Source organism: Peromyscus californicus, unplaced genomic scaffold (genome assembly GCF_007827085.1).
Source record: "Peromyscus californicus insignis strain IS unplaced genomic scaffold, ASM782708v3 Scaffold_7__1_contigs__length_154581171, whole genome shotgun sequence".
NCBI classification, from domain to species: Eukaryota; Metazoa; Chordata; class Mammalia; order Rodentia; family Cricetidae; genus Peromyscus; species Peromyscus californicus.
In genome coordinates this window covers 153,449,628-153,472,970 of record NW_026294595.1, presented here as the reverse complement: position 1 = coordinate 153,472,970, position 23,343 = coordinate 153,449,628, and the positions used below count along the sequence as shown (strand labels likewise).

At 48.1% G+C, this 23,343-nt stretch overlaps 1 long non-coding RNA gene across 1 annotated transcript in view; it reads left to right on the top strand.

The window, feature by feature from the left end:
• The first annotated feature begins 2,968 nt into the window (after window positions 1-2,968).
• The window catches only part of LOC128101341 (uncharacterized), a 43,292-nt gene continuing 22,917 nt past the window's right edge, over window positions 2,969-23,343 (top strand). Inside the window, exon 1 of the long non-coding RNA XR_008215070.1 lies at window positions 2,969-3,210. This is a non-coding gene — a long non-coding RNA (uncharacterized LOC128101341). The remainder of the gene's footprint in view (window positions 3,211-23,343) is intronic.

The following is a 23,343-nucleotide window of genomic DNA, read 5'->3' as shown; positions in this document are numbered from 1 at the left end:
GCAAAAGCTTCTCCCGCAGCCCACAGACCGCAGCTCCTTGACACCCACCAGCCACACCCCGCTGTGCAGCGAACACACTATGCCTGCCTCACACCAGCGGCGGGTCCTTCCAGAATAACCAACCACTCAACACAGTGGCTCCCGCGCCCCTCTCTCCTGGGGGAAAGAAAGGGGTCCCAGCCTCCTGCTGACGGCCTTATATGGAGGGGAGAGTTAGACGTCTCCCCCAACCCCCATCAGAGACTGCTCCCCTCTTTCACCCTTTCCTAGCTGGGGAGGGAGTCCTTGCCTACAGGGATGGGAGCACAGTCCACACTTCACAGCTGATTGCAATCGGATCTACTCCTTGCAGCCTATTGAAGGGTGGCTATTCTGATCTGGTAGTCCTTTAGGGCTAGGGATCAGCGGCTTTCCCCAAACGCCACTCCAGGTCTCCCAAGCGGCCTTTGTTCCTGGTGCAGACTGGAGGAACCGCACAGAAGCAGGCAGGCCTCTGGCCCCTTATTTTTCCTCCCTGGGCCAACCCAACCCTTGAGCCATCTGCCCTCTAGCAAAAGCTAGGTGACCCAGGATAAGGATTCTGCCGTCCTTCCTTTCCAACCTTCTCCAGCCCTGCGGGAACTCCGAAGACACTCCGCTGGGAAGGTGATCTCGGAGATCTCATGCTACTCCTAGAAGATCCTCAGAGGGTCGAGGCACCTCTCCTCTTCCAATCCACGATCCTTCCCTTTTCAGGTGTCAGTCGCTACTGACGCTGGAGAATCCCCACTTACACAGCCAGCATAAGCCCACTTTTGCTTATGCCCAACCCAAACCAAGGACTACCCATGGCCTGCTAGCACCGGTAGCCCCAGGGACACTGACTAGGGGCTCGAGACTGAAGGATCTAGACTTCGAGCAGAGGCTGTTTCTCGTTAAGAGTCAGCTCCGCCTGGCCAGCGGTCCCTCACTCTCCAGGGTACTGGGGCAGGTCCCTAGGACGGTCCAAGACTCCGCAGCGCAGTCCAGGACCCCAAAGCTACAGGGTCTGCTGTCCATGGTGTTGAAGGCATAGCCTGCAGGAACCTCTTCTCATCCGCGGAATCTCGGTCCTCTCCCACTAAGGCTCTCCCAGGACCGCAGACCCTTTACCTTCCCTCAGCCCCACCCTCCGTTTTTTGCAATGGTCTAAGACATCTCGGCTTCTAGCCTGCCCAGAGCTTGTTTCTATTTGGAGGGTGCGCGGGGGATGGGATGGCACTCCCAAGAGCCTCGGGTTTAGGAGCGCGCTTGCTACGGGGCCGGCTCCGCACCGTGACTCCTCAAAGACCAGTTCCCTTCCCAAGCCAAGGACCTCCTCTTCGGCCTCCCCTTACTATTTATGGGAGATATTTACACCAGGCCAGAGAGTGGGGAGTCTGGAGCTGCACCCCTTCCAGGGGTCAGACCAAGTTTATTTTTCGCATCTCCGCCGAAACGTGCCTGAGCTTTTTCTCCTGGTACTTCTATGCGTTCAATCCGGAGCACCAGTTAGGATTCCTGGCTCTCTTTTTCCAATTCCCTGCGTCCTGCCTCCTGGCCTGGTGGGCTGGGGGAAGGGCTGTCCTAGGCGTGGGGGTGGAGCTGTCTGTGCGTTGAGAGAAGGAGAGCCCACCCCAAGCATTCCGCTGCCTGTTCTTCTTAGTCCTCCCGGTAGGGACCTTTTTGGTGACCCTGGAACCTTCAGAGGTTCCGTAAAAGTCAACTTACTGATGCTGGGCCTTGGCTCAGGTTTGTTCTCCCTTGGACTCCGTATGGTCCAGCCTCACCTCTTCACGATCCTTCTTTCCGGCGCAGCCGCCTCTCCCCAGCACACTGCAAATTTGTGTTTGTGGATTTATTTATTTGCTAGTTCCTGGGTACGTGGGGAAGAGGATGGGGCACGAAGGTGGGGCGACATAGTCCAGTTAGCTCAGGCTCCAGGTTCCAGGCCGCTGCTCCGCGCTCACAAAGGCCATGCGCGCCGCAGCCCGGCAACTTTGAGACGGGTCAGGTGGCTCAGGCGGGGTGGGGGCGGGAGGAGGGAGGGAAGGATGCAGGCTCGACCCCCTCCTTTTCCCTCTTGCCCTCCATCCGCGAAAGTCTGCAGTAGCGTGGGATTAAACAGATCAACAGAAACCCGTGGAGAACCTCCTCCCTTTCCGTTCTTTCTTATTCGTCACACCACCGCCCCCTCCTCTGCAGGAGGCTTGTCATTCCTCCAGAAAGGGGAGGTGCCTTGATCCACATCTGGGAACAGCTGGCCCACAGTCTCTTGACCCTTGATCCTACCCTGGCTTCAAGGGGAGGAGAAATGGGGGAAGAAGGCCTTCAGGCTGCCACAGCACCGAAAGCCAGCCCCCTTTGCATACATGGCCTTGGAAGCGGGTGGTAGGACAGATGCAGGGCCCACAGTACAGATGTGGCCAGCAGAGGGAAGAAGGGATCAGCTTTGCAGGCCCCTTTGCACTCTTTAAATGGTCCATAGCGTCTCAGATCTAGCTTGATGGTCAAGGTAGCTTGAAGGCCTTCACCCAGGAATGTCACAGGCCTCAGCTTCTTCATACCCAGTGCAGGTGGCCTTAAACCTCTCTCCTTAGGGTAACTTGTCTCCTAATGCAGTTGGGGTTGAGACTGAAGCTCTCAAGGCAGGGCATATACTTGATACCCAAGGGGAAAGGCCCCTGAAGGCACACCCACCAGGAGCCTGGGAATACTTCACTGCCTGCTTTATCCTGCTATATCCGAGAGTATAAATGTGAGTGGCTCCCACACAACACCAGATATTATGCTCACTACCTGGAGATTCAGCTAACTCTGGCTGCCCCTAAGCTATGATCTGGGTGAGGCCAATGGGGAAGGAAAGATTTGGCCTTGCTCCTCCTAGCCCTTTGTAAAGGGGGGGGGGCGGGACCCCCACCATGACTGAGTACTGAGGGCGGAGCCAGCCACCACAAAGACTGCAATTGTGAGTGAGGCCTGGTGCACAATGGAGGGGGGGGGGGCTGGGCCCTCCACATGGAAATGAGGCCAAAGCCCCTTTTTCTCCCTCCTCTGTCTGGCTTCTTCCTCCTTCTCCTCCTCCTCTTTGGCCTTAGAGAGCACCGTGGACAGAGCTCAAATGAAAACCCTGGAAGTGAAACTCAGCTTGATCCAGGGTCCCTCAGAAGCTCCACCAAGGCCTTCAACATTGCTTAGACTTGGAAAGGCCAGGTAACAGCAGGCTGGGATGGGGGTGGGGAAGGAAGGAGGATTACAAACAGGGCTGTCCAGGGCAGGACAAAGAATGAGGGATCCAGGCTGATCTTCTGGACTGTGGTGGCGGGAATGGGCCTTTTGTTCCTCAGGGTCCAGCGTTTTGGCTAGTGGAATATCCTTGGCTATGCTCTGATACTTCCGTGAATCCTGTGTTTCCAGGTGACCCCCTAGTCGCCCACCAAGGCAAAGATGACAAAATCTGCCCCCCTTCAACTCTGTCCCTTTCAGAGTAAGTTTTGGCTCTTATGAAGAAATTTCTCTTTACCTCTAGGGCAAGCCTGAGACCCCAGGCAGAATGCTGTGGGAGGTTGGCTCTACTCTAGGGATCTTTTAATTTTTTAGTAAAAATTACATTATTTATTTATTTATTTATTTATTTATTTATTTATTTATTTATTTATTTATTGTGTGCTTGTATTGGGGAATAGAGAACACAGGGGAACTTGTGGGAATCAATTCTCTTACATTATCTAGTATCAAACTCAGGCTTGGCACAAGTCCTCACATGGTGAGCCATCTTACTTCCACTTAGGAACCTTGATGTCAATAAAATCACCTGGGAGCTAGAATTCAGTACTGCTCCAATACTAACCAGAAAAAGGGTCAAGTATCAGAGCAGGAACTTGGGGAGGATGCTTTCTGGTCTCCTTGGAGTTCCTCCAAGATCTACAGAGTCTTCTGATGGGCTTCATAGGCCCACTTCAGGTATGGAAAATTCCTGGCAGGGCTACCCCATTAGAGGTTCCTTCTTTTAGAACTTAGACCTCAGAACAGGCTCCTGAAGAGCAAAGGCAAAGATTCCTGGGGCCCAAGGTGTGTTCTCCAATGGGACCCTACCCTTATCTGACTGCTCATCTTAGAGTCAGGCAGAGGAAAGATGCAATGAAGACAACCTAGGCCCAGGACTCTTTACCCCCTTAGGTTCTCTGAGGGCCCAGACCTCGGGCCCCACCAGAGGGAGCCCCTGCATGATACCTGCAATACTGAGCTGGCTTGATCTGGAGTCTGACTGAGGTTTCTGAGCAGTGTCTTAGTTCAGGAGTAGTGGGGAGACAACAATAAGAAGCCCTTGCTTGGGCTACAGGACTATCTTGTTAAGGTATGCTGTGAAAGAGCTTGCTCCAGCTGCTGCTGGAGTAGTCTGTAACACATCTGGCTGTGTTTTCCCTCCCAGACAGCCTGCTACCCTCCCAAAGGATACCTGTTCCCATTGGTCTCTACACACCTACACAGGCTCAGCTAGCTGTGCTGTGCTGCTGTCCTCTGCAAAAGGCTCCCGGAAAGGTCCAGGGATTGCTGTCTGCCAGTAGGGCAGTAGCCCTTCCTTCCCTCTCTTTGGGTATGCCAACCTTGTAAATTACCTACCTCAGGGTTGCCCATGCTGGATTACCACAGCTCCCTGTGTTTCTCTGGGCTGGGTCTCTGAAAGGGGAGAGAAGAGAATGGAAGGGAAAGGCCTGGATAGCAGGGTAGGCTGTGAAGTGAACAAACGCCTTGGCTCTGCCTACTCTGATTACAAGAAGGTTCAAGAACCCTGGCCAGTGGTGCAGAGGTCCACATGTTATAATCGTTGACTGAAGGAGGGTAATGGAACTAGTCTGTGATGAGTGCTCAGTCCACTTATGTGGGGAGTCTGGGAAGGACAGGCTTGCCTAGGCTTGTAGCATAGGCAGAGTTGCATAAAGACTTATACCCTGGGCAAGTGTGAACAGAGAAAGGTTTTCATCATGTCCAACACTCAGAGACACTCTTTGACATCCCATGATCAGGCTAGAAGGTGGGCAGAGGCAATTTGGCCTATTTGTTCATAATTGTGTTCATTTTAAGGTATTGTTCATTTAGGACAAGTGGCAGTGGTGGTTCACTAATCGCAGAAATAAACTCTCTTTAAACACAGGTACTTAAATAAAAAAGAGTGAGTGGAAGAGATGTGAGGTCAACAGAGCAGGAGGTGGGTGTCTGTGGGCCAGGGACCCAGTGGTGTGGGAACAGCTTGTGTGGGGTTTCTGTGTCCCTGGAGGGTCTCTCCACCTCTACACAAAGGCTCCCATCAGCTACAGCACCTCACATTCTGATGTGTGACTTTTTATACCATTTTTTTCCCCTGGAGGGTACTTGGAGGGCTCTATTGGATTTGACCTTGGTATATCTAGAATGGGTGTAGTGGGGTGAGAGGTTGACCCTGGAGTTCTCCAGGACACTGGCCTTGTTATTGGAGGTTCCTCAGGTTGGACAGGGGTGAGTGCACAGAAGATGTGTTCCTGGTGGGAGACTTCTAGGAGAGTCTAGTGGTCCTTCCTAAGCTCTACAGAGGACAAGAGCCACCGTAGGATAGATGGTGATTCCCCAAGGACCTAGAATCTGTAGGGTGGAGGGACTGCTCTGAGAAGAACAGGCGGGTGGAGGTTTGACAGCTGCATAGCTGCTCAATTCATAGGGTGTACTAAAAGCAGGCCCTGACCCTGGAGCTTTATGGAACCTGTTCTGATACAGGGAGGCAGGAGAGATGGACATATCTCTATAGACTAAAGGATATAATTTAGTGTGCCTTAGCCCAAGAAGGGTAGGAGAGTACTTGCGGGGAATAACCCAGAGGAGCATGGAGCAGGGTTGAGCTCTGCAGTCCCTGAAAGAGAGATGCTGCAAGAGAAAGGATGAGGCCAGGCCAGGTTCTTGACTCTGGGAGACTTTCTTGCCAGGAGTCCAGGTGTCCTTCTCCCCTTTGCTCTTTTTTGAGTGTCTGCTTAGGTCCCCTGAGGCCCAGAAAGGAATCAATCCACCTGTCCATTCTGTGCTTGGCATCAGTTCTGACCATGGGGACAGATGTGACCCTACATGGTGAGCAGACCTGTTTGCACAAGGGCTTTGCAATGCTCAGCTCGGAATATGGGACTCTTAGTCCCATCTCTGTCTCCAGAGCTGCTGCTCTTGAGCCCTGGAGATACTCCTTGTACCAGGTCAGCCTCAGTGCTGGGTACTGCAGCCAGGGGAATCTGGAGGCTCTGAAGGTGCAGTAGGACTTTACCTTCTGCAGGCAGCAGACACCAGCCACCCTTCTCTAGGGTTGTATGTCCTTGCCTCTGAAGAGGATTGTTTACTACAGGGTGCAGAGCTTAGACAAGGCAAAGAGGTGCCAGGTGCCAGACCTCTGCCACACATTGGCACATATTGTCCCTGAATTCCCTGCTAGAGTCTGCCTAGATCTAAGGTGAGGAGGGCAGCTGTCTCAAGGCCCTGCCTAGCAGCCTCCTGTTTTCCCTGATAGCTTCCAGCTCTCTCTGACAGACCCCAACCCTCTCCATGGGCAGATGACTACTGGTTCCAGATGGGAGGCTTTCTTTGGGGACTGTGGGTCTCATGAGGCTGGAGCAGAAAATGCTACTTCGGAGTTGGAGCAGCACCTTCTTGCCACTATAGCGTCTCACAGTACCTGAGGCTTCCTCTAGAAGTCTTGCCTTATAGAGGCCCAGGGATGACTCTTTGTACATAGCTCGAAAGTGAAAATGCATCCTCCTCCATATTTCAGGGAGACTCATGTAAACCTGATGAGCAAGGGCTCTTCCCATTTCCCAGCTCCTAAACCTCCCTCTAGCCCCCTCTCTACCCCTACGTGTATTCCCCGGCCCCTTTGTCTCCCCTTTGTCTCCCCTCTGCCCATGGATCTTTATGTTTTACTCTCTTCAACACCATTACTACTCAAAGGCCCAAGCTAAATGGAACTGGACATTGGTCTCCAGGATTCTCCTCGGCCTCTCGGAGGGATATGTCTGTTCCCCCAGATAGGTCAACATCCTTCTGACTGTCCTGTGCCCTAACATCAGACAGGCTGGGAATGTTTCCACCTTATCATCAACTGTTCTGACCCACAGTGTACTCCTCTGAGAAGTGGAGACAATGAAGCCTGCCTCCAGGGGTTTTCCAGTGAATTTAGGAGGCACAAAGATGGAACCTGCACCAGGGAGGATGAGGAAAAGGGGCAACTGCCCCACATCTGTGAAAGGGGATCTTAACAGGAGCACATGCTGTGACAATGCCAGTATCAAGGAGCTTGGCTTGCTAAGAATCCGTCTTTCCCATATTGAGGGGTGAGGCCTCCCTGAGAACACTGGCTTCCCCCAGACTTCGAAGAGGACACTCCAAAGTGGGCTGGTCCTCAAATCTAGATGCCAGCAGTCCCACAGTTCCAGGAGAAGGGGCCGAGGCAGTGGAAGCTGAGAAAGGGGCAGGTTTTTCCTCTGGCTAGCCACTCTGAGGATGCCAACTGACCCTGACTCCTCCCCCTGTGGAAATGAGCTGCCTGGACAAGAGGCTTTGGCCAGTGGGTGCTGTCCAGGGTGCTGTCCAAGGTACTGTCCAAGCTAGAGGACTCTGTACCTGCCTGAAGATGGTAGGTAGTTCTCAGACAGGTAATTTGAAAGGAGCAGCAGCACACCAAGTACCAGCCACAAAGTATAGAGATAACATTTACAGGGTCTCCTGACTCAGCTCTGGACTCCTGAGAGGCACCTCCTGAACTGTTCTTACACCAGCCCTAAAACCTGGGCCTGTTCGGGACAGATAGGGGCCTTGATATGGGGCAGTAACTGAGAGCCCCTCTCCAATCCTGCCTCAGCCATGGTGTTTGCATATTCCTTGGCTCTGCTCTGGGTGGCAGGGAGATTATAGGATGAGGAAGGGGCAGCATCTCTGGGCCATCTTCTGCTGCCCTCACTGGTGTCAACCTCCCCACCCTAAGGCCTGGCTGGCCCCAGGCCTCTTCCTGGCCTATACAACTTGTTGGTCTCCCATTTCCCTTGGTGGAGAAAGACATGAAAGTGGCCTCCTGAGGACTTGGGGACCACTCTTGCCAAGAGGCAAGGGAGGCAGGTGTTGGCAGACAGGGAAGGAGCAGGGCACGAAGGCACAGACCAGCTTTCCCTTTATCAAAGACCAGGGCGTCCAGTAGGAGTGGGGAGAGGACTACTTCAAGGTTGGGACTCAGATGAGTCTTCTGAGTCTCAGTGGGGCATCTAGTTTCTCAGGTTGGGTTTCTGGGTGTCAGGGGAGGCTTCTGAGGGTTCAATAAAGACTCTGGAAGGTCAGGTGAGACACGGACATTTGTGGCAACCCTTCTCTCTCCCTCTCCCTCCCTCCCTCACTCCTTCCCTCCCTCCAGTAATGTGAATGCAAGACAGAATAACTTCTATATCGCATCATGGGGAAACCCTGACTGTAGACACTGAGGCCCAGAGGTGGCATTCACCCTTAGAGTCTGTGTCTGTCTGTCTGTCAGGACAAAGGCTGAGTGACCAGGACTTGAGTGTCTCCTCTGCCCTTGTGCTTTCCTTCACCACATAGGTCATGATCCCGGCTACATCCAGTACACCTACCCCTAGTGTGGCTCCAGGCAAGAGGTCGGGCTGGAAAAGAGCAGGAGCATGCCTGGCTGTACATAACCTCCACTGCTCGGAACCTAATCACCACCCTACCAGGCTGTGGGTAGGATTTGGATGGGTGGTGAGGAGGGGCAGCTTGGGCAATGAGATGATTGCTCTGGCATCTTAGGAATGACCATTGCCAACTCTGGTTTCTGTGGGGCCAGGGCAGGCTTTGTCAGATAGTGCATTACTCACTGGACAGTGGACTGAGAAGGTATACAGGATTCAGAATCCAGAAGGGATCCAGAATGTGACCCCTGACCTCCTGTGGCCTGAGACTGGCCAGCTAACCCAGTAAGTCAGAGAATGACTGAATCTCTGGGTGTCTCTCTCAGCAGCAAGGCTGTGATTTTTTAAAAAATTATTTATTTATTACATGTGCCTGCATGACAGAAGAGGGCACCAAATCTCATTACAGATGGTTGTGAGCCACCATGTGGTTGCTGGGTATTGAACTCAGGACCTCTGGAAGAACAGTCAGTGCTTTTAACCTCTGAGCCGTCTCTCCAGTCCATACGGCTATGATTTAATCAAAGACTGAGCCCTGGCTACAAACTGGGTCCCATTGTCTCCATTTCACAGATGGGGAAACTGATGCTGCAGGAGCAGCCAATTGACTTCCTACCTGCCTGGCAAGGGGTGCAGTGAGGCCCTCTTGTGGCCTGTACAGAGACTAGCTAGGTATTGTCTGTTCAGGGATGTCACCAAGCCCGGGGGAGGGGGTGGCTGGGGGACATAAGGTCCCTTCTGTTCTTCCCTTTCTGTTTGTGTGTCTGAGTCTCCCAGTCACGTGTGCATTCTCTGCAGTGTGCTCCATGCCTGGGTCCTCACCCTCAGTTTGTTCTTCAACGGGCACTCACCCAGGGAAGGGTAGTCCCTGCAGCCCGGAAGAAGAGCCACGGTGTGGTAGGAGGAATTTTCTCTCCTGACCTCCTTGCCCTGTGTGAGTGAGCTGTTACTACCCTTGGCCATCCATCTTGCTGCTCTGTCAGGCCAGCTCTCTGAGCAGAGGCCAAGATGATAGCTTAAAGGGGCTGTGCCCCGCCCCCAGGCTGTGCCTGGCCAGCACATTTCACAGTGGGAAATGTGCTCTTGGGTGGGGCAAAAATGGCAGCATTATTTATCCCCCTTATTTTATTGGTATGAAAGCCACATAACATGTAATTAACCTGGCAGACGGTATGGTTCAGTGATGTTCACTCTAGTCTCAATGTTCCATAACCATCCACACTAGTTGGCTGGTGTAAAAGCTTTGTCACCCTGGTAAATAGTATCTGCTCTCAATGTCCAGGCCCTGGCTCTGCCGTTCACTGCCTCTGAATTGGAAAATTCTTGGTCTCTCATGGGAGTGGCTGTATAGGACGTGTGTACTGTGTCATCCATGCTGTAGCAGGTGCCACGTTCCCTTCCACTGCCAACTGATGCCCGTATTAATGGCCCATATTTTGCTCACCTACTCATGTGTCCACAGACACTGGGTTGCTTCAGCATTTTGTTTGTGGGACAGTGCTGTTGAGCACATGTGTGCACAGGTATGTGTGTGAAAACCGCTTCAGTTCTCATGAGTCTACCTCAGAAACAGAGCTGGTTCAACCTTTTGAGAAAACACCAGGCTGTTTTCTGCCATCCCTTCCTGATGTCCAGGGTCTCATGTCACTCCAGGCCTTGTCACCTGACTCGCTCCATGTCCCCTCTTCTCCATTTGATCCTAACTTTGGAAGATCTCCAGTGGCAGCTGGACACCTGGCTTCAGGTCCACATCCATGCTGTTCATGGGCAGAGGTGCAGTTTCCTGGGTCTGGGAGTCCACCCAGATCTAGGCTGTACCATCTGTGAATGGAAGCTGGAAATGAGGACCCATGACCCTAGTGAACTCTAACCTATAACGACCTCTGCTGCCCTCACTTCCTGGTCTAGCCCCCATTGCAGGAGCCGCGTGTAGCCTCCTCACCTAGCTCACAGTTCTGTACCATGCTGCCTTCCTGTGGTTGCTGTAACAGATTCCCATACCATATGGTCAGGACTACTTCTGTCTCTCTCCCTCCTGCAGGTCAGAGTCAGTGGGCTTCCCCATTACTACTGTTTAAAATTGTTGTGGTCATTTCGCACAGCTTCCGGTTGTCGCCATTGATGAGTAATATGGAAAAATCATTATTAACCCAAAACTGTCTCAGGCTTCCTCAGTTTCCCACAATGTCCCCACCCAAATTTCCCACCTGTTAACTTAGTTATCCTGTTTCCTGGACTACGCTGGGCTACAGCAGCTTCTCAGATGTCCTTGTTATGGACAACCTAGCAGTCTCCAGGAGGACTGACTAATTCATGGAACATGTCTGCCGATATATTGAGATTTGCTCCCAAAGGGCTCTGAAAGTATCCTTGGAGGAGTATGGCAAAGGCCAAATGACCTTCTTTATACATCCTGAAAAATGTAAAGTCTCTGGCCCTTGTAAGGAGTCCTAGCCAGCATCTTCTGAGTATCTAAGTGCACGCAGCCTGGGCAGGGTGGGGGTGCTGGAGATGACTCAGGTTGGCCCTATCATTCAGAGTGTAGGTGAGGTGGCTTCTTCCTCATGAGGGACAGGCAAGAGATACTGGCCAGAATGGGGACAATGTGAGTGAACTGATGATTGCTAGAGGCGGCCCTGGCTTTCAGAGCCAGCCAAGGGTGTGGTTGTCTTTTTCAGGTAGCTTATTTAAGCTCAAGTCTCTGACCTCACTACTCACTCTCATTGAGCACATGCAGGGCATGAACTAAGGGGAGAGCAGTGGGCAAGAGAGGCCCCAGGCTTACTGTCTCGGTGGGACCTTAACCCATTCATCTCTGCATGAGCCTGAGAAGTGAATTGGCCATGTCTGCACTCTTACCAGAGGAACACCTGCTCTTTTTCAGGCCTTTCAGCCTCCCTAATACCCACATCTCTGCCTCAGAGCTATATTGTGCCACTGGCTCAGCGCTCTGGCCTCTTTTGGACATCTACTTAGCAGGACCTGAGCTGTGGCCAAGCAAGTTCCTAAGAAACTATCAGAGCTCAGTATGGAATCCTTTCTTGAAGGGACCTCCTTCCAGACCTGTGCACACTTTTGTGAGTGGAAAAAACTTTCACTTCCTGGGAAAGTGCTGGAGAATCTCAGGCTTGAGGTCTCTCAGGCTCTTTTTCCTATTACTTCAGACAATGGGGTTGGCCACACTTTCTTCTCTTGATCAGCTGCAGATTCATTTTTGAAGTTGTGTAGGGTGGAGGGTGAATAAGATCATCAGAGGTCACCAGGGAAGAATGAAATGAAAGAATAATACAGACCAGGCCGACCCTTCCCCTACCTGCCCCTATTGTGGATTCTGCCTGTGCTTCAGGCCTTTAGAACCCATCATAGGAACGAGATTTCATAGCCGGTAACTCCTGTGGAACCAGTTGCTTCTTGGACCTGCTTCCTCATCAACTTGTCCAACACATAACCTAGTGAGAAGGAAGTGGGACTGTGGCCAGGAGGGAGGTCTCGATGAAGTGGAGTGCCCCTGGGCTGTTCCTGAAACATCGTCTCCAGAGCTGCCTCGCCTTTCAAGGTCTGAGGCCATTGCTCAGGTGTCTGACTTTCCATGGTCATTGAGAGGGGGAGGATGGATAGACCATCTGCAGGGGCCTTTCCCTGTGCTAAGCCAGATGGGAACTGGGTCTCATGGCATCCAAGGGGACAATGTAGGACCAATGGTCTGTTCCATGTACAAGTCAGGGACAGATTCTACAGAAACAGCAACAAGCAGCACCAGAACCCACGGCAATGCCAGGATTGGCCAAACGCAACTGGGTAGGTTGGAGAGCTTCTCTGGACAGTAGGACAGTGGGGGAGTCCTGCTCTATCCAGGTGCCTTGCCTTACCCTGCCCTGTGGTGGCTAAATGGTTAAAAGAAAAGAATCAGGGAAACCAAGCTGTCAAGTAGTTAATTGACTTTTCCTCAATCAGCTCGATGAATATTCATGAGGTAGCTGGTCCTCAGGGCTGTTGTCACTGCTCCTCTTCCTCGGAGCTGACATGACATCCTGCGCCAGCCTCTTCCAGCCCACAGTTGTCCCTGATTGGCTCAGCTGCACTCTTGAAAATGCCATAGCAACCCCTGGCTGGTTGCCTAGCAATCCTTCCTTCTCCCCCCCCCCCCCAAAAAAAAACCCCAAGCTAGTAAGCCATAGGCTTAGGGTGGAATCATCTTCATGTCATGGTGAGCGTGTGCATACATGCGTATGGATGTGTATGTGGGGGTGTGTGTGTATGTGTGTAGGTGTGCAAGATGAGGAGGCTGAGGGGGTCTTCTACTTCCCATTTCTGTCCTGGCTCTGCTGCCACAGATTAAAGATATGAGGCATAGACTCCTGACCAGGCAGGTCATCTTGGGATGCTCACCACAGCACCCAATGACAGACCCTCTAACCTGAGTCCACAAGGAATCTATTTACCACTGCCCAGATATCATGGGACACAGGGCTCATCTTCAATACTTTGGCTCTCCAGTGGAGAAGCAACGGTGTCCTCAATTGAAGTTACTGACCAGCATGAAGGATGATGCTAAGCTTCTGTTGTTCTATGAATAGTCTGGGTACAGATGTCTAGGTGACCTGCTTCAGGAAGCTGCTATCTGGGATGGTAGATGCCCCCTTTCAGGCTGTGAGAGTTGTCGGGTGACTGTTCTTGGTGTACATGTATTAGAGTAGCCACCGGGAGACTGTGAAGGCCAAGCATTGGCCCAGGAGCATTGTGAACACTCTAACTTGGGTCCCTCCTCCCATCCTCTGCACAGGTCCTGGAAGATATGCTGTGCTCAGTCCTGGGCCTGCCTTCAGGAGGCACTTCCTATGGACATCAAGGAAAGGGTCAGACCTCAGGAGGAAAGTAGAGAACACCCCTGACTGTCATTGGTTTCGTTTTTTACAAAGATGGAAGATTTGTGGAGGTACCATACTAGGGAGGTAGGAATGTTGCCTAGACTGAGATACAGGGCCCCAGCTACTTGCTGTGTACTGACATGGAGTTGGCACTGGTAGATCTAGGGTTGGAACTTAGTGTCTGTGGATTGGATGCCTGAGGGGAGGATGTGGAGCACATCCAAGGTGCAGAGTCCTGTTAGACCTAGCTGGGACAGGCTTGACAGTATGGTCTGAGTGTTAGGCTCAAAGAAATACAACTCTAGCACTACATCAGGGCATTCTGGCCACCGGAGATGCCGGATACAATTCCCAAAAGATGTAGGAGGAAAATTAGTGTCCTGATGAGGGACGGCAGGTGAGAAGCAACAATAAATGCTCAAGGGACAATGCTACACTCTATGACCACAAGATACCAAAGTAGCACGCCATGATCAAGAAACCAGTGAATGGAGGCAAAGTCAGCTGCTGACATGTAATCATCTCCCATACCCCAAGTCAGAGAGAACTACGCATACATGCACAGTGGCAGATGCCACCTATGAGGGCTGTGTGTGCTTTGCCTCCCTCAGATATGTGTGCCTATGTGAATGTACATGCAAATATGGGTGTAAGCCATTGCATGCCTGTTCAGTGTGAATATATAAACATATGTGCATGTGTATGTATGCCTAAGCACACATGCCCATGTATGGACTTTTGCATATGTGTGGATATGTGTGTGTACATGTGTGCATATGTACATATTTTCATGTTGAATGTATCTACATGCATGAATGTGTGTGCATGCTTGTGCATACATATTTGTGTGTGAAAGTATGCCTATCATGGAGGTGTATGGGTGCATGTATCTGTATAAGTGTGCATAGATTACACTCAGATGTGTTGAGTGACAACAACTGATACTTTATTTTTGACTGATGGAAGCAACACAACTTGGGATCCCTGCTGAGCCCTGCTCTGGTTTCCCTGTTAAACACAGCAAACGTGCGTCTCCAATAAAAAGCTACACAGCAACTTAATCTTCAATCGATTGCAAAGAAAGGAAAATAAAACCCTGCTCCCTGGGGCCCATGCTGCCTGATAGGCAGTTGTTCTTGATATAGAATGTGGGCGATAGATGCATTAAATATAAATGGAGGTACAGAGGAGATCGATAAACCCTGCTTCCTCCGTGCTAATTGAAAACCAAGTCAAGGTTTGATTAATGTGGAGGTCCTTTGGGTGCAGCAGAAGCCTTGAGTCAGTTCACGCCAGAATCTCCCTCCCCGCTGATGGTCAGAGTCTATGCTCCATTTGGGGCAGTAGGTGAGGTCTTTCCAGCTAGTCCTAGAGAAACAGGGGTGGTCAGCCCGTGAGGAGGAGTTAAGAATGATAGTCCCCTAACCTCATAATCTCAGGGACTAGAGTTCACCTTTGTGGCTTCTGGTGTGTCTTAACCAGGGAAGATCTGGGTAATCCTTGCCTGGAGTCCACAGTGGGCAAGATTTAGGGTGTATGAGAACTTGTATCCCCCAAGGAAACAAAGGCAGTGATGGAAGCCATGAAGACAGCTGCTGTTAGAGTGCTTGGCCTGGCACTGATGTAAAAGACAGATTCCCTGTCCTCTGAGGAGTCTAGATACTCATGAATCTACTTCCCAGGACTCCTGTAGACTCTATATCCAGGTACCTAAGCACGGGACCTCATGTCAGAAAGGACTCTAGCCAGCCTGAGCATGGTAAACATGGTTCTGACAGGCCTTGCCCTTCTCCCCCATCCCCTCTGCCTTGCTAAAATCCATTAGATTACATCCCTAAAGCTAGCCACCAAGGTCTATTCCTTATTTGGCTACTTCCTCCTCCTGAGGCTGACCACCAAGGTCCAGCTATCAAAGTATTGAAGTCCAGCAATCAAAAGCCCCCTTTGACTCACTTAATTAACATGCCCAATCAAAATTAAACACCTCATCCTAACACAGGATTTCTCTTTTCACATTTATAAACCACCATTTTCCTATAGACCACATCTGTCTCCTCTCTATCCAGAGGCAGTCTCTTGTTGTGTCCCCCCAGTGGGTGACAAATACCCCTTTTTCCTCTCCCTTATTCCCTTCCTCTCATCCTCTGTCTCCTGTCTTTGTCTCTTATTCCCTGCCCTTTGTCTCTCTGGGGCAAATAAATCTCCTCTGTGCTGAGAACTTGGTCTTGCGGTGTCTTGAGGAGATACCGATCCCTTCGGGAAGGGTGGTAGGACATTCCACTAAATTGCATAGACCCTCACTCCCACCCCAGTGAAGTGAACAGGAAATTTCACACTTAGGAGTCTGCTAAGTCTGGGAAGGCTATGGGATAGTGAGTCTCCAGATGTAGCTAAGTCCCTCTGAGCCCACCTGGGATAGGGAGGCACCCCACAAAGGGCCTGGGCTAAGTTTGCTGCCCAGGGATTTGGGGAGCTGAGAACCTCTTGAGGCTGTAAGTTGAACAGTGGGGTGCTTGGTGTGAGAGCCAAACAGAGGACCTTGTGGGAAAAGCGGTAGACAAATAATGTCTACCCAGGTCTTCCTTTGGGAGTATGAATAGGCTGCACTGGCAGGATGGGCCCAACCAAACAAAGACTACAGGAAATGAAGGCAATGGTGTCAGGGATAGCCCTTTGATCCACTGCCCACACATAGATCCCATGCTCAGCCTGGGAGCCATGAGAGTTCTGGTTTTACAGTCTAGGAATGGGGAATCTTCAGAGGATTTACTGTATGCATGAGTGTGGTAAAGTCGTGTACATGTGTGTACAAATGTATGGTATAACATTGTGTGCTATAGCTTGAATAAATAGTATCACACACATTAGGGACTTAGCCCCCACTTAGTGGTGGTGTATTGGGAGGAGCTGAAGACTGTAGGAGGTGGGCCTGGCTGGAAGAAGTAGACCATGGGGGAGGAGTCTACTTCCTGTGTGCCATGAGATGAGTAGCTTCTGCCACATGCTCCTGCCATGATTTTCTTCCACACCATGGGCTGAGAAGCAATGGAACCAAGTGACATGGACTAAATCCTTTGAAATTAGGAGCTAAAACAAATCTTTCCTCCCTCAGGTTGTTTTGTGAAGTATTTCATTACAGCAGGAGAAACTAACACAGTGTTGTCGTGGTGGGAATCAGGGGCAGGTAAATAGAGGTGGCAATCACTGCTTGCTGAGTCTGTGTCTTCCCTGGAGTAGTCCAGTGCTGTAATGTACTCCCCCAAAGACTGACAAAGAGGACATTGATGACAGAGACTGGTGATGTTAAGGACTTTACTTCAGAGAACTTTCTTTTTCTTACTGACTTTATTAAGATGCAATTATGTAAAATAGACCTTATTCAAGTAATGTGAACCACATGGTTCAGATGATGTCCATCCTGGAGGTGGTCACCTCAACAATCAAGACCTGGGAGAATGCTACATCATCCATGGCCATTGCACAGATGCAGGCACTCTGGGCCTGAGCTATGTCATGGAGGTCCACTCATGTCCTTTAAAGGTAGAATTCTGAGGCATGATCGTCCAGCCTGGCTTTTTCCATTGTTCTGTGTAACTATGTTACAGTATGACTTCCTGTTTCTACTGGTTGCTGAGCTGTGCTCTGTCACTGTTATGCCATGGCTTGTCTCTAGTCTTCTGTAAATAGACGTGCGGGTATGTCTGGGTTATGGCAGTTGGGTATTTAGCTGCTGTGAGCATTTTCATAAGTGTTTATGTGTTTTCTCATTTCTTCTCTGAATACCTGAGAGCCAGATATCTATGCTCAGTGATGGATGGATATTTAACTTCTCAAAATTCATATGTACAGCCTGTCAAACTTTCGGGTATTCACAGTAATGGGTAACCATCACCATGGTATAGTTCTAGAATGTTCTTATCATTCCAAGGAAACCCCTTGTCCAGCCCTGGCAGTCACCAATCTACCATCTAATTTGCCTGCTCAGCATGGTTCACATGAGGCTTTATGAGGTGCTGACACTGCCCACTTCTGTGGCGCAAGGTACTAGGGTCAATTAAGGAACATAGCGCCTCCTGGAGTTGGGGAAGATAGGAAGCAGTTCTCCCCAGGACCTCCAGAGGGAGCACAACCCTGCCTAGACTGAGGTTTCAGTTAAGTGAATCCTGTTTCAGACTTGTGATCTCTAGCATCATAAGATTAAAAAGTGTGTGCTGTATCAGCCAGTTGAGTATACAGCACTATGTTCTGGCAGGGATGGGAACTAAGAAAGAAGTTCTATTTTCCAACTTGATCACAAACGGGTTTTGGTGAAATGTGTTTCTACATTTATTGTGATACTTATGAGTTTTCCTTTATTTTGTTAATATAGTTGATTATATGGATTGGTCAGGGCAGACAAGGTTTAGCTGGCAGCCTAAGAGCTCTGGCCTTTCCATGAGTCGGGCCCAGAGCCTCCCTCCCTTTTCTTTTCAAGAGCCTTTGTAAGAGAGGACAGTGCCCACTTGGAGGTTGGATAGTGTAGCAAGGCTACCTGCGGAGAACCAAGGGAAGGGAGCTCTGGGGACTGGTTCTGGCTTCAGATCTGGGTGGGGATGGCCTGGACTGCTGTCCTGGTCTCAAGCCAGTGAGCGCCCCACAAAGTCCTTCCCAGCCCCAACTTCACCATGGATCCTCTCTTGTATTAGTCAAGACTATCTAGAGGAACAGAACTGATTGAATGAATATTCATATATATATATATATATATATATATATATATATATATATATATATATATATATATATATATATATATGGGATTCTTTAGAGTGGCTTACAGGCTGTAGTCAAGCTAGTCCAACAATGGCTGTCTCCCAACAGAAAGTCAAAAAATCCAGCAGTTGTTTAGTCCTTGAGGCTAGATGTCTCAGCTGGTCTTCATTATACACTGTAATCCCAAAGTAGGCTCTAATGTCAATGAAGCAAGAACAAGGGCAAACAGGCAAAGAGCAAGAATGTCTTTCTTCCTTGTCCTTTATATAGGTTCCCATGGGAAAGTGTGGTCCAGATTTAGGGGTGGGTGTTTCTACCTCAAGTGATCCATATTTAAGGTGAATCTCTCTTCCTCAGGTGGTCAATTAACTAAAAATCTCTTACAGGTGTGCCCAGTGACTTTTTAGTTAATTCCAGATATAGTCAAGTTGACAACAAAGAATAGTAATCACCCACCCACCCCCATGCCTACAGATGCAGCCAGGCAAGGAGATGTGGCCATAAATTGGAGGAGTGACCAAAGATAGATGAAGGGGTCAGAAGACTCAAATGGGCGGCATTTTTGCAGGACTCTTGTAGTCTCCCATGGTAGACTGTCTGAAGGCCAAATAGTAGGCTCTCATCGTCATTATGTTAATCCCACTGAACAGGAGTAAAGACTATTACCAAAATTCTTTGGTCAAATTTGCAAGCTTTCTTTTTTTGTCAGACAGGGATATCTCCTGTGTTTAGGTGTTTATATAGTTAAAAAAGATGGTGTTTATATAGCTCAAAAAACTTGAAGACTAGGGGGTTTACAACATTTGGGGGATTTCCAGAGGAATTTTGGTTATATAGGAACTTGTCTGAACACTTCAAAATGATTTGGCAGTACATTTTATCTTATCAGGTGGAGGTTAGGGTATAGGGTACAGAACATGTCAAATTTCAGAAAATAGGTCAAGACACGCTCAAACCAAAGTTTTACAGAAAATAGGAATGAACTTATTTTGACCTTGTAATAAGATGGCTTATAATCTTAATATGGAGTCAAGCTGGTCCATCATCCCTCCCACTTGTCTTATGTGTCCCTTTCAAATCCTTGATAGGGAATGGTTAATTTTATCTGTTGTATGGGCTGATAATGCCAGAGGGAGGCAAGTAGTTTGTAATTTTTATTTTAATTTTTATTTGGTGAGAGACAAAGTTTGTGTCATGGCTAGGGTCTCTGTAATTTTGTCTGATTGGTTAGCATAGATGGAGTATATTTTGATTAAAGCCATCCTTTTTGTTTTACGTTGAGCAGGTTGAGTGCCCTAGCATATTGTAGAACTATTTCAGCCAGTGAGTTTACTTGTTGATAGACTTTGGTCTATTTGGTTTTAACAGGTACCTTTTTTACAATGAGGAGCCTGGTATACCAATAGGCACTAAAAGTAGCCATTTTGCCTTTTGCCAGGAAGTTTCCTTTGGATCTAACATGACAGCCTTTGCTGAGGATAAGGGGCAACATATTTTCTTCTGTAACTGCTTCCCAGCAGAAATGAGGATACTGTTGTCAGAGACCAGAAAGGCTGGAGTATTAGTTAAAAGCTGGAAGGGGATTCAGGCAATGGGGCATTCATCAGAAGCACCTGGTTCATTGACCCAGTTGAAGAGAAAGGAAGCAATTACGTTGGTTGGACCCGTTCATATCAGCTTTTAGCAAGTCAAGGCTCTCTGGTTTTGTAGGACTACTTGGGTCTGGCATTTTTGGTTTTTGGAACAATTTGTAGTCTATAGTCCACAGCTGATTCCTGGATGGTGTCTGTCAGCCGAATGGAAGTCTACAGAGACAGAGGTAGACAAGGGACAGAAGTTAAAGTTAAGGAACTTAAAGGAAAATCTTATATTTGGAGCTTCCTCTTCAGGAATAGGCAATAGGCAGGGAAGCTTAGGTTGTTTATTGACATGAGTACTTATCTTGAGTCCATTTGACCTGTGTCAGGGGGATTCAGTTGCCCTCCCTGAAGCTTATATGAATCTTTAAGTTTACAAAGAAAAAAATTAAAGTTTTAGATACATTAGCATTGCCATTGTTGTTGAAATCCATATTGTAGAAAAAGCAGCTAACAGGTGTCTGTAAAACAGCTGGGGTACACTCATGTCTTCAAGTTGTGTAGCACAAGCTGTGACTCTGGGTTAAAAAGCATGACTATTCTTTTCCCTGCCCAGAGGACTAGGTATATAGATTGGACAGAGATGTTTTTAGCATGAAGAGAAGCATTTTTAAGTCTATACTTAGAAGACAACCAAAGAAAATTTAAAATCTTGAGCTTGTGGCTGGTAATAGTAGTCAGTGCTTTCCCAGCTTATCAGAATTCTATTGATCAGTGTTAAAACTCTGAACCTCTGAAATCTTAGTATAATAATAGCATAGAAGGGGAAGAAATCTGATACATTTTATTTTAAATTATTTTATACCTTTATTATCTGCATTTATGTATCTTAAATCACTTTCTGACCCTTTAATTTTTGTATCTTCATATGTTTATAACTTGCAATTCTATACCTTATATTTAGACTTTTATAACTTATATACCTTAACTTATTTTTAGACTTTTATTTATGTAAACCTTAAATTTTTTATCCAATTATTTACCATTAGACTTAAGTGGCTGATTACTGAGAGTAGTCTTTGCAAAGCAAGTTCTTTTTAAATACAGTAATAGTAAAAAGTTACATCTGAAACCTGTTCGTCTTTTAATATAGGCCTGTCAGCAAGGCAAACCCATCTGTGAGTTTGCCTTTCTCATCAGGAGACCTAATGGCTCTAGGAAGGCAAGGCCTGATACTCTTATACGAAATGCATTAACCAGGTAGCTGTTGTTAAACTGGTAAAGCTACAGTTAGCTACCAACACCATCAGAAGTCTGAGAAGGATAAATTATAGCAAAAAGTATAAACTAAATGGTTTCTATATCAATTAAAATGGCACAGACTGCTGGGTAATGGTGGTGCACACTTTTAATCCCAGCACTCAGGAGGCAGAAGCAGGTGGATCTCTGAGTTCAAGGCTAGCCTAGTCTACAGAGCGAGTTCCAGGACAGTCAGGGATACACAGAGAATCCCTATCTCAAAAAACAAAAAAACAGCAGCAACAACAACAACAACAAAAACGACAGAGACTTGCCAGCTTCCTATACAATTTAGGCTCCTATAGTGGTCTCAGTGGCTTCACTGGGGGCAGAAGTAGTTGGTCTTTGGCTGCCATATAGAACAACATTACATCATCAGTTGCTGCATAGGACAGGGCAGTGCAGTCAACACAACAGTGTCCATAGTGTGTGCAGGGCCCTGCAGCAGGCGAGGCATGGGGCAGCTTCTTTCAGTGATTAGCATCACCACAATCCAGGTCTGTGCTCTATCGTCTTCTTTGGAGACTTTCAAGTCACCTCTAGGAACTGGAATTTTCATCTGCAATAGGAAGGTTTTTTTCATTAAACATTTTAAATGCCGTATTCAGCAGATCTCTGGAAAGTTTTGAGGGCCGTCTATTAAGTATACCTGATTTGAAATAAATTTTACTTGCTCTTAGTTATTTGCTTTAGGCTTAACCTTGAAAAAATACATAGAAGGCTAAATAAAGTTTATTCCTGTAAAGCAGTGGTTCTCAAACTTCCTAATGCTGTGACCCTTTAGTACAGTTCCTTATTTTGTGGTAACCCTCAAATCTAAAATTATTTTTATTGCTATTTATAACTGTAATTTTGCTACTGTTATGAATTATAATGTAAATATCTTTTTCTGATGGTCTTAGGCTACCCCCATGAAAGGGACGTTCAACCCCCAAAGGAGCCACGACCCACAGGTTGAGAACCACTGCCATGTAAAGAAATTGCATTTGTACTTAGCATGACTATAAGTATAATTCTGAACATATTAAAGAATCTGGTCACTTATAAGGTGACTGACTATTAACTTGCATGTTTCGATCATTATTTATAATGAGTTAGTAGCTTTTATAAGATTAAGATCAAAGTTAGTTCTAAATTGATTATCATTTACATTTTAACATTAGCCTTTAGAAGTGTTGAACTTGTAGTAGAGGTTTCAGACTGGGTGTGTAGCTGGAGAGTTTTCTCTCTGGGTCCCGCCAAACCCCAGCAGTCCAACAGCCCACTTATAAAATAAACACACAGACGCTTATATTATTTAAACTGTTTGGCCTAATGGCTCAGGCTTCTAGCTATCTAGTTCTTACATCTTAAATTAATCCATTTCTATAAATCTATACCTTGCCACGTGGCTTGTGGCTTACCAGCATCTTCACATGCTGCTTGTCATGGCCACAGCTGGCAGTGTCTCCCTCCACCTTCCTGTTCTCTCAATTCTCCTCTCTGTTAGTCCCGCCTATACTTCCTGCCTGGCCACTGGCCAATCAGTGTTTTATTTATTGACCAATCAGAGCAACACATTTGACATACAGACCATCCCACAGCACGGGTGTGCTGTAGGCCCAGGAAAACTTAACAGGAGACACAGTAGCTGTTGGTGTTCCACCTTGATCCAGCAGGAAGAGCCAGTCCTCAGCTTTTGCATAGTTTGCCATCAACACCCAGCACCTGAATATCAAAGTACCTAGGTTTTCAGCCTATCATATAGTCCCTCAGAGCCAGCCACAGGCTTGTGCACATTACCAAACTCAGAGCCTTTGCTCTGGAGTCTCTGTGACACCAGCACTTCTGAAATCTTCACTTCCCTCTCCTTTCTTTCTTTTCTTCTCTTTTCTTTCTTTCTTTCTTTCTTTCTTTCTTTCTTTCTTTCTTTCTTTCTTTCTTTCTTTCTTTCTTTCTTTCTTCCTTCCTTCCTTCCTTCCTTCCTTCCTTCCTTTCTTTCTTTCTTTCTTTCTTTCTTTCTTTCTTTCCTTCCTTCCTTCCTTCTTTCCTTCCTTCCTTCCTTCTTTCCTTCCTTCCTTCCTTCTTTCCTTCCTTCTTTCTTTCTTTCTTAAGTCCATCGTCTTCCTACTGTTTGTTTTGGAGCACTTTTTAGCCATGTTCATCTAGACCCTTCTTTTAGGAGCC